The sequence below is a fragment of the Lepeophtheirus salmonis genome, chromosome 7 (assembly GCF_016086655.4).
Source record: "Lepeophtheirus salmonis chromosome 7, UVic_Lsal_1.4, whole genome shotgun sequence".
In the NCBI taxonomy this organism is placed as follows: Eukaryota; Metazoa; Arthropoda; class Copepoda; order Siphonostomatoida; family Caligidae; genus Lepeophtheirus; species Lepeophtheirus salmonis.
This window is the reverse complement of record NC_052137.2, coordinates 38,184,633-38,200,834: the sequence shown is the minus strand read 5'-3', so window position 1 is coordinate 38,200,834 and position 16,202 is coordinate 38,184,633. Positions and strand designations below refer to the sequence as shown.

Below are 16,202 nucleotides of genomic sequence, written 5' to 3'. Positions count from 1 at the left end.
CTGCCGTTTGATGGTGTAATGAAACTTTGTACTTAAAAAAGTGAAAAAATCGTAATTACGGCATGTTTTGGGTCACTACTCTGTAGATCAAGTCAATTTGCAAGTCTCCCTACCTTTGTATCAAAATATCCTCTGTGTGCGACTACCGTGGCCTCCAGTCTAGAGCTGAAGGCCTTGCACACCTTGATGACGTTGTCATTGGACATATCAGCCCACTCCTTCTCAAAGGAGTCCTTCAGGGAATCAACATTGCGGTGGGAAACTTTGCAGACCTTTCTCTTAACGAAGCTCTATATTGCATAGTCCCGTGGCAAACAGTCCGGTGATAAGGAGGGAGGGGGCACATACTTTGAGACCATAAATATTGTACCAAGCTTGGCTTGTCGTGGCTTTATGGCTAGGTACTGATAATGTTACCAACAGTAATCCCTTTCGGTGAAGTTCCCATCTAACCAGGGTCTCATAATCTCTTTTATTACCTCATAGTACTCCTTGGCCACCACACTAAGTCACACTTCTCAAGAAGTTTTCTTTGACAATTCCTGATCTTACGAACAAGCTTATCAAAGCAATTCATAATGTCCGCGACCTCCTTCACAGAGTAATAGGCACAAGGAAGATCTACAATCCGTTATTGCAATTAATAATACCGCGTATGAAAACTCATACATTTCGAAACAATTTATTTTTAATGGGCTAACATTGATTGCAAGTAATAAGGGCTTTATGGAGCTCTAAAAATCACGGTGTGATTTGCTTACGCACATTGAAGGATGATTTTATGTATATTTATAGAATCAACTCTGTTGCTATTTCTATTTAAATGAAATAGCACGAGACTAAAAAAATAAATAATGTAAGTTATACTAATTTCAAAATGATGTTAAATTTATTATTTTTGTTTAAAAACAGTGGCGTTGAAGGAGAAGATATTTACCTATGTATTCTGCCTCATCATTTCATTGTTATAGTATTTGAATGTCTTCATCAAATAAGTAATTAACACTCTAAGATGAGTAGTACTTAAAAATGTCCCAAATTTAATTTATTGTATTTTGCTTCACCTTCATATAGCACTTCATTAATCACTAGGAAGTGTCTTCCTTATTTGAAATATCATGTGATGAATTTTCACTTTGAGTTATTTTATAAATAGTATTACCTATCTCAGGTATATTTTTTGCAATTTTTCATTCAAATATGCATATTGAGGAGATGAATTTGATGCTTTAATCATCAACTTTTACTCATTGCATACTTATGTACCCGTATGTTTGCGTTCATGCTCAATAAATGAGCCTGGCTATGAAACTCACGCGCTTCACTCTGAGGGAAATATTTTATGAAATAAAAATATAATTTTATATTTTTTCATTCCTTAGCTCATTTTTTTTTAGCTATTGCTATGCCATAGTTGACATTTTAGATGACGAATACAATTCATTTATAATTTACATCAGTGAATTTACTAAACTTGAGGATGAATGTAATGAATGCATTAGAAACAAGAATGGTCTTTGATTGGGGTGAAATATAATTCATATACCAGGGTTCAGACACTACTGGCTCAAGTAGATTCAACAACTCAAATATTGGAGTTAAAACCACACTTTACAAACTAAGTGCCATAACTAAATGAACATTTATATTAAATAATAGTTAATACCCGTCCACAGAGGGGACTACATATAATGTGTGTCGATAAGATATTTCATTGCTTTTGTTTACTGGCTATTTTGATGATGTCACAGAGGAGACAATTTAGGAAGAAATTCGAAAAAAATTATTGTATTAATACATAATATAGTATTTTATTTTATCATCAGACAATCAGGCTAAAAGACATGAAGTAGCTGCTCTGCTTCGTGCAAGAATCAGTCACAAGGAGATCTCTGAGGCCACCAGCATGTCCACCAGTACCATTGGCAGGATCAAGAGGAGATTGGACAAGGGGGCATCATGATGCTTCGAGTTGTTGACTCAGATGGTAAAGCCATGCCTCCAGTCTTCCTCCGAGAGGGCTACAAGCTCACCTCGGAGGACTACATCAAGGTGCTCAAGACCAAGGTGGTCCCATGGATCAGGAAGGAGTATCCTGGCCAGAGGGTGTGTTTCCAGCAGCATGGGGCACCCGCACACACAGCCAAGAACACCCAGAAGTGGTTGAAGGAGAATGTGGAATTCTGGCCTAAGGACTTCTGGCCCCCCTCCTCCCCCGACCTGAACCCCTTGGATTTCAGTATCTGGGCGCACATTGAGAGGCAGGCTTGCAAAAAACGCCACAGCAGTACCAAAGCTCTCAAGGCCAGTATCACCAAGGCCTGGGGCAAGATGAACCCCACCTACATCAAGAACACCTGCTCCTCCTTCCGTCCCTGTGTTGTGGTTGTTATGGAAGTTAAAGGCCAAATTGTTAAAAACATATTATAGATTATAACCAAGCGAAGTTATTTTTATAAAAACATTTCTCTGTATCTCTACTTTTAGTCCTTGTAGATCTTAATGAAGTTGGAAGTTAAAAATCAGTAAAGACTTTCCGGACACCCGGTATATATATATAATATAAGTTTAAAGAAATTATATATTTGAATTTTGATCGCAATTAAATTGATCGGATCGCTGATAGCAAATGACTTCATATGGATTGATTGGTTCCAGTTGATTTTTATTCATCCATTGTCTAGAAGAAAGATAACACTATAAAAAAACAAAATTGCCATTTCACTATAGTTTCAATGACGATCACCATCATGGACCTTTAAAATTTTATTTATTGATGCTCTCATTTCTTTGTCTTATAAATCATTTAATACATTTCTGAACTTTTTTTGGTTAGATATGATCAATCTTCTGATCATATCAAAATCTTCAAATCCAAAGGCATATGACCTCTCTGAATGGAACCATTCGGTTAGTTTGAGAAGAGCAATTACTGGAAAATACCTAAGATATCTCAAGGATTTATTGTTTTTGGATCAAGATAACGTTTCTTCATTATAGGTACAAGTTTTTTATATCAAACATTTGTAGATGTTGCTAATCCGAAGAAAGTACATCGGTTCCGATCGTTTGAGTAACCGAAGTATTTGGGTTGGCTATTTTTTTTTCTTCAATGTGAAAAATAAGGATTATATTCTTATATATCTCTTGAAAAGAGGGAATTTAATGAAACTTTTTTAATTCAACAATATAACTTTAAAATTGAAACTAATTGAAACTTTCCTTATAAACTCAAAATGTTATATAACTATTGCTTTAAGTATGAAAAGGCTTTAATGATCACAACATTTAAGAGTTTCTTGTTATTACTTTGAAAATAGATAAAAAAATACGTATTCATAGGGAAAAAAATAATTACAAGGTTAGGGGTCTTTTTTGCCGGAAATTGAAAACTATTTTTTCTATAGTGCTTAAAAAATGCTCTCGCATCCGAACACTCCCCCATTTAATGAGTTCTCCAAAAATCCATTCTGAAATATTTATCATAATTCTCTTTCAAAAATTTAACCTGAAATTAATCCTATATTAATGAAATGTTAATTTTCCCTACTTTGGTCATAGTCAATTATAGATAATTTCAATGAACAAATGATTCTAATTAATACTTTGGAGCACCGCATTGTACTTAAAGTAGCGAAAATTCAACGACACATTTATAGAATTAAGAAATTATATTTCTAAGACTATATTGGTTCCAAATTAAGTCAAATAGATAAAGAAGATGTTTTAAACTACAGTGAACTCTCTTGGATATCTCAGTTCATCCCAGAAATTTGAATTCAAAGCCTATAATTGATCGTATTATCCCTTTGAAATATTGCTTGTCATTTTATAAATATAAATAATTAAACCTTTGAATATGATTCGTGTATTTTTCATAAAAACAAATAGTTTTTTTGAACTAAAGCCCTATATGTAGCTTAACCCTATAAAGTCTTAGCAAAGATAATTACTAAGCAAAGATAATGACTAAGCAAATCAAATCTTTAAAAACAATCCCACAGACATCCTGATCATAAATAATTCCTCGGCCTCATGAGATATAGCGTCTTCCCCTATGGTCTGTCCTCTGCCCCAGCGATCGTTCAAGCCGTTCAGAAGAAACTATTTCAGGGTACACTCAATGTCAAAATTTACATCGATGACCTCATAATTTATTCTATATCAATGCCTGAACACCTCTCCACTCCTCTGTTGGCTTATGAAAAAATCAGTGCCACTGAAGCGCACCTCAACAAAAAGTAAGTGTGCCAAAGCAAGCGATGGGATTACCTTTCTTGTATTCAAAGTATCTGAGGGAGGCAAGTCGATAAATCCAGAACTGGTAAGACCCGTCCTCGAGTTCCGACGACCTCCTTCTAGGTTAAATCTTTTCTCGGACTCGTCCAGTTCTATGGCCAATTAATTAAAGATCTCCTATCGATCTCCGCTCCTCTATATGAACTTACAAGGCAATGCCTTGGATGGATCGGGTTAAGTTGAGTTTTAGTGAAATCAAAAAAAAAATTTACAAATGAACTATCTTGCCCACTATGATATTGCTTTGCCATTATCATACTATGATATTGCTTTACAACATACCAACAAAGTAATATGTTATTCTATACTAACACTCTGTTTCCAAGAGGACATAAATATAATTTCTTCTTGATCCCTTGTCGTCTATGTAATTTATATATTGACTATTGTATTATTTCTATGAAGACATTTGGGCTATCATACACAAATAAAAGTGTATAGCTACGCTATACAACAAAGTATTATTAAGGAATATAATACAGTATCGAATGAAATACCAAGTAGGATTTTAATATTACGAAATACAGTTGAGCCCAAAAGTATTATTACCCTTTCAGTATTTGCCATATCTATTACCTATCTTTTATAAATTATAAATCTTTAACAATTGTTTTTAATTTTCTTTTTAGTTATGTTTTTTAATAATAATTACTATTTATTGAATAAAAATATCAACTTTTCATATAAAATATTTTTTTATGCCTCTAATTTTTTTTTTTTTTTTTTGCTTCTTTCAAAAGTATTCATACACCTGAAGCTTTGAAGACATTGGCAGTTCCAGCAAGACAATGCTCTAAAACATACATGCAAAAATGTTCAAAAATTGCTCAATAGGCATAAGGTTAGGGGGATAGACTGGCCAGCCCAAAATCCTGACCTTAACCCTATTGAGAATCTATGGACTACAAACGAAAAAAGCCGTGTGAAAAATACCTCCAACAAATCTCGATGATCTTTGGAGATTCTGTCAAGAAGAGTCTGCCACAATCGATCCCCCTCTTTGCTTCAATTTGGTAAGGACTTATCCTAAGCTTATTCAATATTTGAAGAGAGCCAGAGGCCAAGTCACAAAATATTAAGTCATTTTGCTCTTTGGATATGGATATTTATGAAACGCCAAAAACGATATTTTGTTAATTTACTTCAAAAAATGAATAAGTTATTATTATTTTTTTTAGTTAAGAGTAGTTTTTGATTGACTAGGAATATTCTACATGAGTGAGTAGATCCACCATGGACATCCAAAGATGTTTTATTGGTATTTTTGTGAGGCCCCGAATATTTTTGAGCTCAATTGTATATATATGTAATTCATTTTAAAATTTGTAAAGGAATAATAAAACAGTGATAGTCTGGGAGCACTAAGATATACATGGCATTTGGTATGATAGATTTATTTGCCCTACTAGAAGAAGAATTTAGGACTTTTTATGTTTATTTTTATTTAAGGCCTTGCATGATACAGTAAAAGTAATAATGGATCCCGAGTTCAACGAAAAATCAAATAAATCAGTCTTGACCTATTTATTTGATTGTTTTTCAGTAAAATCCATTAATTATAAGTACACTAACTCCTCAATTAGCAATCTCATTAAGGGATTTTATAATTGTTTTATATATTTATAAGCATGTTGCTTCCCCATATATAACCATAGTTCTAATATTTTAGGAGTCGGTTATTAATAATTTGATATTAGATCGTTAATTAGAAAGAAAAAAAAATTTGTATCATATTTATCACCTTCAGTTTTCAATATATATCTACATTATTTTTGTTTACAACTATTTATTTTAATATTAATATTTGTAGGTGAAGGGAAAGAGATCTGACTTGCTTGCTTTAAAAATAAACAAATTTTTATAAGCTCGACATGTTTTCTTTTAGTCAAAAGTGTCACTTCTGAATGCCTTACTCATACAGACTGCATACTTTGTATGAGTGTGAGATTATCCCCCTCCCTCTCTCCCAAATCTTGTACAGTTTTAATTTTCATTATTATCTAAAAAAAAAGTTTATTCAAAGAAGATTGTTCTGAGGAAGGAGTGAGTCATGGAGAGCACAGAAGAGAATTTTGTAGCTGAATTGGCCGAAGAGGAAGGGGGATGGCCTTCTGCAGAGGAAATGATAAATAATAAAGCCCAAAATCCAAAAATAATCACTATCAAAAGTAAGCCATTCTTCATTTATCCTTCTGTAAGGTGTATCATTATTTTTTGATTCATTGTCTAGGGAAATCTCATGTACTAGTAACACATGGACTGAAAAGTCTCTTGCTCAACATAGAAAATATGTTATTTTCGTTCAATAATCGGTTTTAAAAAAATCATTATTTATATTTTTTTCCAACATTATTTATTTGGTTTATATATTATATAGAACATACATATCTAAATAAACCGGAGCAATTGTGTAAAAAGTACGTAAATAAACATTATAGTTTATACTTAATGCTCCGGGGTAGAATTTCACCTAATATTCTAAAAATCAACAGTACACATGCAAATTAACAATCATGATAAATATTTCTTAAAATTTCTTAACATCCTTTTTAAAATACTTTGATGATTCCGTGAAGTTGATGGAAGGTACTGGATTTCTTCCCCTGCCAAATTGTATGACTCACATCCTGATTTAGGAATTTTAATTGTGGGAGACATAGCGGTCTGAAGCTGCCAAGAGGATACCTCTCAACTCATCCTCCCGAATAGGCTGATAGTTTGTTAGTCCACTAGTGATGAGGGCTTTACAATTAAGAATTGCAAAGTCCAGAGCCCTTATTACCTCAGAAATTTCACCTATTTTTTTTTTATAGAATTATACAGTTGTTTAAAATTATAAAAATTAAAGAACTGATTTGTTTTATTTGCATTATGAATTGGAGCCCCCATTACACTTTTCAAGCCCTCGCTTAGCTTGAACAATATTTTTTTTAAATATTTCTTTAATTAAGTAGATAGAGTTGCATAGTTTAAGTATAAACAAAGATTGTAGTATTAAATTTACTCTATTTCAACAAGGAATCTTGTGTTAAATCCATATACATAAATTATATTTCTTTCTCTATGAATGTTAATGGGCGCGAACCTATGGACATTGAGTTCAAAAGAATAATTTCTCCCAAGCACGTTTATTCTATTGAATGATATTTTTTCCCCGTCAAGAAGCATTGTAAGTTTAAAACACTTTGAACAATAATTCACAAATTAAAGAACAGATTTAATAAAGTTTTTTAAATGTTGGTACTAACAACTGAAAATGAGGGGCTTTAAAAAATCTAATTGGGAAGCCTGAGGCTTTTCAGCCCATGTGTTATGTAGTATTAGTTTGGTTGTGTAAACATTTTTTTTTTTTTCAATAGGCTCAACTTATTAATGACTTACTGACTCACAAAAATACATTTAGAAGAAAAGCTACACATTTGATTGTGAAAAAGATATTATAAATTTAAATGATTTTGTCTTTTGTAGGTTGAAAAAAGATATCATTAATATTATTAAAAAGTTTGAAAAAATTGATTCGCGTATGCCAATGAAAGAATAAGGAAATTTTAAGATTAATGGTGTTAAATGATTATTTTTATGTATAAAATATAACTTTTACGAGAATATTATTTTTATGTTGTACGGATATATTTGATGGTATTATTACTAGTAAATCTCTTGGTTTCTTCATTAATCAAATATGCACAGTAAACTGTAAAATACTTTTTCTGATAGAAATAATAAAAAAAAAATGACTTTTTTTTGACCTCTTAAGCCATTTTTGGAGTCGTACAAACCATTATAGTTCCGAAGAAATTGTATTTTATAGACTTCTTAAACTGTCTCAAATATGATGAGCTGAGTAAAATATGTCTAATATGCGCTCAATGATTTGCTGTTTCCCTTTTTTATCAAACACTAATGGTAGTAGCCGGCATTGCTTGCAGTAATTTATCATTGTTTTGGATAAAGAAAATAACACATCAATAATATTCTATGAAAACTCGATGATTAATTCCTTTATTAGCTAAAGTACATAGTATATACATTTAAATTAAAGGTGGGGCAAAAATATGATATAGAGTGAGGATCATCAAAGAAAAGGATTCTGGAACACAATAATGTCTCTCTTAATTCTCTCAAGATCTGAAAATCTCTTCAAAAATGTTCCTTCAAGTCACAAATAATCTTTTTCGGAAAATCGAGGTTGACATCTTCTGCAATTGAAACTCTTTGAACCAGTAAAAATGTAACCGTTTTTTCTTTCCAGATGTGCCTCAAACAATGACAGTTTTTTTTTAATTCCCCTGATGATTCCATGAAGATCACGGACGAGGTTATTCTTTCCCTGAAGTTTCACGTTTAATTCATTCATGTGGGAAGTAATTTCGACCAGAAATGACAATTTTGACAGCCAGGTAGAATCTGACAGCAGAGGATCAGCTCTTTATTTTTCAGTGAGAAAAAAATCTATTTCGTTGTAGAGGTTCTAAACACGAAATAGGAGTTTACCGCAGCTGAGCCACCTCACTGCTGTTTGATTAGGCAAGTCACAGAAATCAGAATCAATTTCTTTCAGAAAAGCTTGGAACTTACGGTAATTAAGTGCATGTCTCTGAAAGAAGTTCACAGCAGAAACGACAGGTTTTAGTACACAATATATATCAAAGTGTTTTCTACAGAGTGCATGCTGATGTATTGTATAAATAGACGCCCAGAATATGAAACTCTTCCAAATGTGTGCTGATATGCCCTACCACACCCTTCTTCAGCAATATTTTTTCCTCCATCATCTGTAACACCTCGAAGCTGATTCCACTGAAGGTTATAGTCTTGCATAGCTTTTTGAACCTCCATGAAAATGTATTTTCTAGCTGTTGTTCCATGCATGCTGCAAATGGATGCAATCTCTTGCGTTATCTGGAAGTCAAAATTGACACCACGAATAAACGCGAGAAGTTGTTTAGTACTTCAACGAGGGATAGACTCATCCAGCACCAGAGAATACTACAAAAGTTCCTAGATTTTTCTTGTATTTGCAGCACAATGTTCTCTTCAAGTTCTTCTGCTCTCCACACAACTGAAATTGCCGAAAGGCTGATACTTCTAAACAAATCGGCTTTCTCAGGACACAAGTCATTTGCAGCTTCCATCTTTGATGAAGTTGCCATCAGTAAACGGGTTTCCTCGTTCTGCTATGTTAAACACTATTTTGTAACTTGTAATACTGACAGATTCATTTTCATCAAACTTTCTTGTGAAGAAGTTTCGTTGGGGTTCTAAGGCAAATTTCATGGACTCATATTTCTCAGAACATAACTTCCCAGAAAACATTAAATACAATATTGATAGATGTTTTATGTCAGAGAAAAGCCGAAGGTGTTTATCATTGAATATATATTTCTAGAAGTGTATTAAACAGGACAAAAGTACTCTACAGTGATTTACAAGATAATACACATAAAATACCCTACAACAATAAAAAATGTAAGAGTCATATCAATAAAGATCTTCCAGTATTCTAAACATAATATTCAAATTTAAATTTTATTACAAAGTTTCGTGTTTCATACGTTTTATCAATCAAATTCAAATACCATCGGCAGACCAGATGAACAGACGCCTCGTGCCTGATCTGGCCCGTAGTACTAGTTAGGTGAACCCTGATATAGAGGGTCGTGCACTACACTTGAAATAAAAATTGAGCATATCTAGATCTTGTATTAGTGCATAATGGCCAATTTTTTCCCATCTCATACAAGAGGTTAGGTGAGGAATAAAATAAATTTATGTTTGGGTCCACCTTTAATATAACTATACTCTATCAAAGGCAAAACGCCTCAGGAGACTAGAAATAAGCTTGAAAAACATTATGGGGACTATTCATCAAAGATTAGAACAGTTTATTAGTGATTTCATTTTTTAGGAGTGCCCATATGGGCACAAGTGATGCTGAACATTTTGGATGCCTTGCTGAGAAATCATTGATAAAACTTTCAGGAAAATGGGTGTAAAACTATTACAGGTACATATTATTCATCGTTATTGGACCGTTTGAAAACCCAGTTGCAAAAAAAAAATACCCACGATTAGCCAACAAATACATCATTTTCCATCACGACAATGCACCAGCTCACATCTCAGCCGTTGTGGTCACAATATTAATTGAAATAGGATTTCAACACATTTTACATCCCCCTATTCTCCAGACTCAGATCCTCCGTACTATTATTTGTTCTCCAATTAGAAGAAATGACTGGAGAAGAAAGATCTAACGAGGTAATTGCTGAAAGGATTTTTCAGACTTGGACAAATTATTTTATTTGGATGGGATCAACAAACTAGAGCAGCGTTGGATAAAGTGTATAATCCCAAAGTTGAGAAATAAAAAAAGGTTTACAGCAAACAATTAAGTAGTTTTTATTTATGCACGGATTTTTCAAAAGATTATTGCCATGTAAGAATTGAAATAGGATAAAATGTCAGTAATACCAATGCTAAAACCATAACTTGGCTTTAAAACATATTTCTTAACAATGTAAAAATTTTGAGAATTGTGACAGTGATTGAGGTCCGAGGTCATATTGCAGATTAATATGTTATTGTCACTTGTTATTAAATAAAAACAAAAAATCGTCGTCATACATTTGTCAGGGTCTGGATGAGGTCAAAGTTTGTTCATATTGTAGTGCACGCCCCTATACACAAAATATTAGAGGGTTATTTCAGTCACATTTTTTAGTTTTTAGACTATAAATTACCTAATACAGTTACTAAATGAATATTATTTTAATCTGCGCACTTACAAAAAGGCTTGTATGTCACATGAATATGAAAGTATTTCAATAATTTCTCACATAAAAAAAAATTGTAAAGGGATTGCATTGCTATTATTATTAAAAATATTAGCTTTATTTACAAGGCCTTATAATAATTGAATTAAATATGTTTGCATGCAAATTACAGATGAATTGAGATAAAATCTATAAATTTTATATATAAAATATATTATTTGGAAAAAATAATTGGATATAAAGAAATCTAAATTGAAATTGAAAATAAGTATTATATATATTGAAAGAAAGTGGTAATTCATACAAATTGAAAAATCTATATTTATAGGTATGGTTGTGATTGAATGCCACTTTTAATGCATTTCATTAATTGCAAATACCTATTGCACATATTTATGCGTGTATATCACTTCTTGAATTTTTATCTCTATACAATATTGTTGAAAGATGAAATGCTGGTGTACAGTAGATCAGAATTTGAGAAGTCCATGAGATATTGGGAAAATTTTTATAGCATAATATGTAGACTATTTTTTGGTAAATTTAAGGATTAGAGAACGTATTTTGAACGTTCCTCAAGTCAGTTGAAGCTATGTTTATATATATTTTATTTTCCACAAAATTAAATATCTGAAAGCTAATAAACAGATTGCATCAAGATACAAATTGATGCGACGTAAACCAGCAAATTTCGAAACAATTGATTCATTTTATTGCAAGTTAAAAATGTTAGCAGAAGAGTCCGAAATCTACGAGACGAAACCAGAGGATTGGTTGGCCACTCTGATCACTTGAGGAGTCAAAGATGAAGATGTTCGTCAAACGCTTTTAAAAAAAGCTTATAAAGACTTAAACTTACCGCAAATCGTCAGCATAAGAAGATCGTGTATTTCGTCAAAGATATTGGTGAAGATGATATGTTTATTTCTTAGCATACATGTATGGGATTGGGAACTTTGCTCCCAGATTTTCCTCGATCTCTGAAACAAGAATGGATTAATCAACCATTAGGCATCAAAATGGAAGGAACAATAATGCACAGTAAAATTAAAGAAGTGGAAAATCATTTATTAGAGGAATTTTCAAGTGTGTTCTCATGCGAACATAAATTTAAAAAAATGAATTTCCCAGCAACAAAAATATAATTATTGGAAAATACGAAGCCGTTTTAATAAATGTGGAATAAAAACATTTAATAAAATGCTGGAATAAAAACAATTGATTCGGAAGAGCTCAGAAACAGGCTATTCGAGTATAGAAACACACCCCGAGAGTTCGGATACTCTCCCAATCAAGTGGTTCATAGACAAAACTTACTATCAAAAATCTTAGCACTCAGTAGTGCACTGAAGAAATCGAAACGTTCCAAATGTATTACATAATATCCGTAATAAATCCAAAAGTTATTACGATATTGGAAGTCGAGTTAGGATAATGCAACAAATTTGTGGGGTAAAGTTGGAAGGGTTATTAAAAGACGAAATCGAACTTACCAAAAACGTTTAGAAAATGGTCGTATTTATGTGAGGAATAGGTAATTCATTCAAATCACAAATAAGGCTGAAACATCGTCAAATCAGTTAGAATCCCAAGTCAGAAGAAGACTCCGCGAGAATGAAAAAATGAGGGTAATGCTCCAGCTTAGTTAATTTATTATAAGTATGTTTGAATTAAAGCTTTAACCAAGTAGAGAAACAAGCACGAAGACAATAAACAGGTGAAAAATCTATTGGCCGGGAATTACTTTTTTTATCCACCAGGAGCATTAGCTGGCTATTATTTCTATAATAACAACTCTAGCCTTAAACTAGAATTTAATTCGTGTATTAATAAAAAAATAGCTAGATTTGAGTCACAAGTGTAGAGAATAGAATATATTATATTCTACCAATTATAGTATTAATAAATAACTATTAATTATAGTTGAGTTATTTTAGTAATAGATTATGTGATGTGATAAGATGAATTTATGGGAGTCTTCCTAGAATGGTAAACTTTGACAGATTTGCAACTTGTCCTTCAAGGGAGTGGATGAGCTTTAAACCATATCAAGAGTAATTTCATAAAATAACTCTGCTAGTGAATTGACCCCAAGAAATACTATATGGCTTTGCTTCGCACTGCCGCATGATACCTCCTACTGGAACAATAGTCTAAATGGTCTTCATTTTTTGGATTAGTTCTATACTAAAATTCATTATTCTCCTCCAAGATATGGAACCAAGAATGTTCGACTAAGTCGCCGACAATCAGGAATATAGACTTACAATGCTTACAGTTGAAATTATTGGAAGAGATTGAGTTCGACGAAGCTTTTTCGTTCCCTTCAAAATGCATCTTTGCATGATTAAAAAGATTGTCTGCTCCCTTAAATAACAGGTTGCAGACCTTACAGATTAAAACATCCGAAGACACCAAAAATTATTCTTGTCAAATGACATAATTTATTTATAATATCATTAACTAAATACATAACTTTTTAAAGACTAGAATATGATATAATATAAGATACTGATAAACAAAAACACGGTTTAACATCTTCAGTATTAATAAATGAATGAATTCATAGGAAAAGTGATATCTAACGAAAAAATATTAAAAATACTGACCATACTATTCTCTCAGGCTAACAGTCACGTTTCCCTACTTGATATAAAGATTTATTTTGTATAATAAATTGAACTAATGTGCGCGAAACGTGTTAATATTTGTTTGTGATTCGACGGTAAGACGGATTGTAATATATATGTATATATTTATTATGATTATTTAAGATGTGTCTTACAGGGTTGTGTAGGGAAATATGTCTGATACGTGTATCTATGTACAAGTATCTTTTATTTATTCCAAGATTATATCCGTGATAGGATCGGATAACACACAGTTGAACTCCTCCAAACACTCTTCCCAGTACTGTACACTAGACTTGTTCAAATTATAACTTTTTTTCTAACATTTTAACTTTTTCTCTTTCTCGAAGATCTACAGAAACTAAATATACAAGTCATTTGGATTTTGGACCGCAGCTATGCTTGCTGCATGGGCCTTGAAAATTAATTGTTGGAGGCTTTAAAAAAAGGCAAAAAATAAGTGATTGTTCGTATTCTTTTGAGTATAACTTCGTAATGGCTTATCGTATTGCATTTGATATAGGTATCAAATCAAAGTTAATAAACTGTGCTTTAAATTTTATAATTATGTTATTCACCCTCTATTTGTGCCCACGGGTAAATTTTACCCCTGATATGAAAAAAAAGTTTTTAAAAAAAATATTTTCCCACCTCTCTTTTTATGTATTCTCCTAAATTATTATTATCTCGACGTATATGTATACAAAAATAGAATACAATAGAAAAAATACCATACATACATTATTATTATTTTTGCCAAATATACATAAATAGCTTTAAGGAAAATCCACTAAAATATTGTACATTACACTGAGATGGCAAACTTTTAAGGGACGTTCTTGGTAAGAACTGCACTGTTAATATCTTCGCTGTGTTCGTCGCTGGTGCTCCACAGTTCGAGGAAGAAAAATTGCTCGGTCTTCCTTTCATATCAAGTTCCACCGAACAATCCGGTGCAATTCATCAAGCCCGTTGGATGACAAAGAATATATATGATCTGAAAATATTAATGTATTCAAACGGATTAAAATACGAGAAGAACTCCATCATTAAAATAAAGCCAATAAATAAATTATTGGCTTTATTTTATACAAAGGACTTGATAACTGCAAAATCTGCCCCCGATGCTCCTATCAATAATTTCCAATTGATTTAGAACATACTTCACTATCTTTTAGACGCTCTTGGATGAAAAGTGACTGGCTTATTTTACCGTTTGATACCTGAGAAAATATTGAAAGCTATAGAGCAGCGTGGGAGTTTTGTGCAAGCAGTAAAAGTGACCAATGATGGCGCTGAAAAAGTCGTAAAATTCATGAGTGATTTTGTAACTAGGATTACCGACAACCAAGAGCAGAGAAACTGATAAATGTATTAATTTCGAGAAATCTAATTTAAACCATACAGAATCAATGCATTTCTAGTATGTTTTACTGTATTGTTTTTTAGCATGGAGTTATTAGCTTCGTTCAAGGAAAAAATGTACTTTTTGTTTTTTATTCTATTGTATCTTAGTTTTTGTATACGTATACGTCAAGATAATAATAATGTAGGAGAATACCTAAAAAGACAGGGGGAAAAATGGAAACAATATAGAAACGAGCATTTTTTAATAGTTGATTAAATATTTATTACTGCTTGCCATACATACATACATAGATAAAATAAAATGTACAAATATAATGCAACGAACTTGACCACACAACAGGTTATTTGTGCTACTACAGCAGATTCTAAAACACAATTTGTTTTGGATGTTTCGGAAGATTACCAATTCACTCCCAGGTATCACGTAAGAAGTGCTTCGTTCTCCATCTTGATTTCTTTGCCTGTTCCTTAATGTATATGTCCAGAGGAGCAATACCCAAAACTGCCTCAATTCCTGCATTTGTTTTAATATCTGACGTAAAATTTACCCATGGGCACAAATAAAAGGTTAATAATATATTTAACAAAATTAAAGCAGAGTTTATTGGCTTTCATTTGATGCCCATAACAATTCTATACGATAATCCATTGCGAAGCTATAGTCAAAAGAATACAAACAGTCATGTTTTTCCCCCCTTTTTTTAGAGCCACGGACAATAAATTTTCATGGCCAATGCGGCAGGCATAGGCACGGTCCAAACTCCAAATAACTGGTATATTTAGTTTGTATAGATCTTGAAGAACGGGAAAAATCAAGATTAAAAGGTTTGAAAAAAAAATTAAAATTTGAACAGTTTACAGATAGAAATAAATAAATAATGTGAAGTAGTTGCTTGGGGTTGGATATGACCAAAAAGTTCAACATATGGTACTACTGTTATTTAATGTGGCAATTGATTGAAATACAACTTTATTAAATTTACTATTTGGTTAGAACACTTTTAAAATTGAGCACCATATGTAATGTGGAAAAATACGAGAGAACTTTTCGAAATTAAAAATAATTAAGTCGATTATTTGACTAATTGTAATAAGTAATTAATATTTTAGAAAGAGATTAACCTTAATT

General features: G+C 32.2%; 1 long non-coding RNA gene across 1 annotated transcript; it reads right to left on the bottom strand.

Moving 5' to 3' along the window:
* Nucleotides 1-11,321: 11,321 nt before the first annotated feature.
* LOC121121247 (uncharacterized) lies at nt 11,322-14,046 on the bottom strand. Its single transcript, XR_005865366.2, has 3 exons — nt 13,861-14,046; nt 11,935-12,055; nt 11,322-11,865 (listed from the first exon to the last, which is right to left on the bottom strand). It is a non-coding gene; the product is annotated as an uncharacterized lncRNA (long non-coding RNA).
* Nucleotides 14,047-16,202: the final 2,156 nt, after the last annotated feature.